This window comes from Limulus polyphemus, unplaced genomic scaffold (genome assembly GCF_000517525.1).
Source record: "Limulus polyphemus unplaced genomic scaffold, Limulus_polyphemus-2.1.2 Scaffold1257, whole genome shotgun sequence".
NCBI lineage: Eukaryota > Metazoa > Arthropoda > Merostomata > Xiphosura > Limulidae > Limulus > Limulus polyphemus.
In genome coordinates, this window is record NW_013666867.1 from 38352 (window position 1) to 42704 (window position 4353).

Genomic DNA, 4353 nt, shown 5'->3' on the forward strand with positions numbered 1-4353 from the left:
GTGAGATCATTTTTATGATATCTAAAGAAATAAAAGTAAATATTAGGTTTAAAGCAGAATATACTATTGAGATATTATCTTTAGAACAAAACTGATTCAGAAATATCTGGTTTAATTTTCCTTGATAGGTAATCATTATTTGGAGAAAACACATTATCTGCTGTTCACATACAACTTTCTGTCATTCTTAAAGATTATTTTGTTTTTGTGCATGTAAAGTGAACATCTTATTTGTCTCAGACTGTATTTGATGACAACTTGAAGAAAAAGGGTGAAAAACAGAGATGAAATTTGGAGTTATAATCTGTAAAGATGTCAAACTATAAATGCATTAAATGTACATGTACTATGGGGAGCTATACTTAATGCAGATCTCAAACTTCTGACTGAAAGGTGTAGATATGATGAGGGAATTTTTGATCTGTAGCTCTAACAACAAATGAGCAAACACAAATAAGCATGTTTATCTGAATCACCTCTCTACACTTCAATAGTTAGCATCAACTTTTCTAATTTTTATAAATTTATAAGCTGTGGAAAGATGCATACAATTGAATAACCGGCAAAACGTTTTATAACTGTCTATGCATTATATTTGTCTACTTTCTACAAACATAGATAAAAACGAGGCTTGTCTTCACTGGACCACTACTACCAAAGACTGTTGCTACATGGATCTACATTCTAAGTATTATAGTTGGAATTCTATTACTTGTTCTTCTGTGTTATGGGATGTATAGGGTAAGTATACAATAAATATAGTATAGAGTATCAGGATCAATTCAAGATCGATGTCTAATTGAAAATACAATTAGTTTGTTATTATTGAATTATAAATTGAAATTTTACTTGTTTATTTTTTGAGATGTGAATTGAGAATTATGTTTGATTTTTAAAAAAATTCTGATTAACTGTACATGTTTAATCTTTAGATTCCTTTCAACTGGACAGATACTTTAATCATAAAAAGTTGGTTTACCACTCCACATATTATATGTGTCTATGTGTTAATTCTGATACGATACATAACCTCCTATATATGAATGTTTTGCTCGCCACTAGCTTTGGGGCTTCCATCTAATATTACGCAAATGAGCATGTGACAACCCTTCACTATGAGGAGTGCAACATCCTATTAGCACAGCTGGCTCCCTATATACTGATTGTTCAATCATCACATATCGATTTGGAACTCTTGTGTTAAGATGTTTGGTTAGACTATCTACAAAACCAACTATTGTGGAAGTATTTTTTGTTTTTATTTCAAACATTTTTGCCTCTGAAGACTTTATAGTTCTTATTTTCCATAACATGAATTACACAGAGATGGTCATTTCCACACTGTCTAGTGTAAAAAATCTTGACTTTGTTCACTCTAGACAGGCAACCACAATAGCATTGGGTGCTTCTTTGTCAGTCATGGGATGCAACAGCCATTGTGTAGTGGGTGGCGGAGTCTTGTATGTAGCCTGGGCCTTTTATAGGCCTTGACATGGACTTCTCTCTTGTAATTCCTGTTCATGAGGATGTGGATTTTAGACAGTCTTTTCCTGTGCAGACGTGGATCTACCTTGACATTCTCTGTCTTTCCATGTCTTTTCTTATCAGGTATATTACATTCTTTCATTTTCTCATATTTCTTATTATTCATTACTTTCCATCTTCATTTGACCTTTTCTTTAGAATATTATATTTTTCCTCCTCTTGATAACTGAGCCCATGTTGAAACTTTTTCGTCTCAGTTTCACTCTGTTGATAATATGATTTGTTCTCCTAATATGATTTGTTGCACATGGCTTGGCTTACAATTGAGTTGACACCCCATTTTTGGACTTTCAAACTCTGGAGTCTCTTCTTAAGGCTTGGGTTCTGATCCACTGTCCTCTGTTAGTCTTTCTCAAGCTCAGTTTTCTTACTTTTGCTTTACCTTTTACATTATCCATCCTCTACCACTTGGTTACTCTGTTGCTGATTGGGGAGGGACACCCTTATTGTTCATCTGGCTCCTTTCTTCCAACAGTGGTAAGGTAACTGATTCATTGTAGTCACAGGCTCAGGCTATGTGTGACATTTTTCTTTGACTACCCTTGTGCTTCATCTTTCCCAAGTTCCTTTCCTTCTAGTTGCTGTCTCCTGTCCTCCTGACTTTTTTCTGCTTCTTGTTCTTCCATCCTGTTCCTCTTCTCCAGTCTGTTCTTTCACTGTCCATGGGACTCAGCATAGACAATTTTGTCTGTGACTATCTTCAGGGCTCAGGAATAGTGGCTGCCCATTTGGCTTAATATCTATAGATTCCTTTTGTTTTTTTTTCTCTCCTCTCCTTTTGTCTCCTTCGTGTTCCTTTCCCTTCTCTAAGGGATTCTGTCTCCCACTAGCATCTCTCCAAGGTGGTGTCAGACCTTTTAGCTAAGGATTCTATCAAAAGGGTTTCTCACCCTTTTCTGGAACTTTGTTTCCACCTGTTTGTCATTCTCCAGTACACTGGGAAATGGCATTTGGCATTCTGCCTTGTCTTATGGTTTTGTTCTCCTCTGGATTCCCCACTATACTTTTCCCACATTTCTTCTTCTAGTAGAGCATGAGAATCCTTGCTACTCATCAGTTCCTAGCTACTGGATGACTCATACTGAGTGTGACCGCTTTTTAAATAGTAGAGAGTAGGGTGGTGATGTTCTGTCTGTGTAGTACAGTATGCTCCTTTTACCTGCTTTCCCCCATTCTACTTGTACCCAGAAGCTGGGTTCCTGGGTGGTCTGGTGTTGGATTAGCACAGAATCAACCAACTTACTCAGCTGCACGTTGGATGTTACTTTCCTATTCTGCTTCATTGGGCTTGAGGTGAAGATTGTAGGGACTCTTCTCCTACTGTGGCCTGGAAACTGAATTTCCAGTGATCTCTGGTTTTGTACTGGAGTTGACCCACCACATATGGTTTGATTTACCCTAGCCACACCACACATATAGCGCTTCTGAAAGCCTGATGCACGTTTTTGGTTGCTTGTATTTTTCGCCCATCCTTGTAACACTTCCCTTCCCTTTCTTTCCAGGCAAAGAGTGTACCCTGGTACATACTAGGTATGGTCTTCTAGAGTGTGCTCCTATACTGTTCCAAGGTATAGAGTTTCACACTCCAAGGTTTCTCTTTTGGTGCTTCTTGAAGGAGGATCATTTCAGTAACATTTTGCACCAGTCCTTCCGCCACATCGTTGGGGATTCTAGCTATATGCAAGCGGAGATTACATATACATAACAGTTTCCAAGTTGAAAATGTTAATCTCCCATCTCACACTTCCTTCCCTCATAAGGTGTATCTTATTTTCTTGCCCAGTCTTGAAATGAAGATTAAAGAATCAGTATAGAGGGAGTCAATTGGGCTACGAGGTGGTGTCGCATTCCTATTGGTTAGGTGGGCTGGCAGTGTATATCTGTTAAATCAGGAAAAAATATTCATAAAGTATCTATCTAGTGGAAATAAATTTTCAGTGTTGGAAAATGTTTCACAACTATCACTTTTTCAATAACATCAGCATGGTTAGACAAAGGTAGAAATATAAAACTAATTTTTTTTTGTAAATATCTTAATTAGTGTTAGAGAATTGTGATTTAAAAATTTATTTAAAAAATACAATTGAAAGTCTATTTTCATCCATTTTTTAGATTGGATTTTTCCGAAGAAAGAAGCATGAATATTTAGAAAAAATGATGAAAGACTTAGCAAATAAAGAAAATATAGAACTTTCAACGAATTCTCAAGACAATTTAACCTAGGTTAGGTGGATTGGCAGTGTTTATCTGTTAAATCAGAAAAAAAAATATTCATAGGCATTATTTGCATTTTTTTAAGCTTAGTTTATTGGATATCGTTAATTTTTATTTTATTTACTTCATCAGAGATTTTGGTATCTCATGAGCTGTTCATTTACTTGGAAATGATTATTTTCATTATTATGTTGGCTAAAATCATGCACCCACTTACATTATGTAAAGTGAATTTCATACTGAGTAAACTGTTGAATTTTATTTTGAAATAGATTATCTTAATGCAGACAATAAAATATGGTTTTTGACAGAGTTTCTGACTTTTTTATGGTGACTGTCATTTACACATGGATACCACATTTTATGTGACTAATATACTTCTGATGTGGTATAATACTAGTGTGCTTATTAGTTTTTAGTTATTCTCTCCAATGTTTGGGCACTGAAAGAAAGGAGATGTTCAATAACCAAAAGGTATAATTCGATGACCAGGAACCCCCTTTGAGACTAATAATGGTTGGAGACGGCTTGAATGGGTGATGAAGAAAAACTTTAATATAAGTTTAAAATAACAGCAAATGTACAACGTTTCGA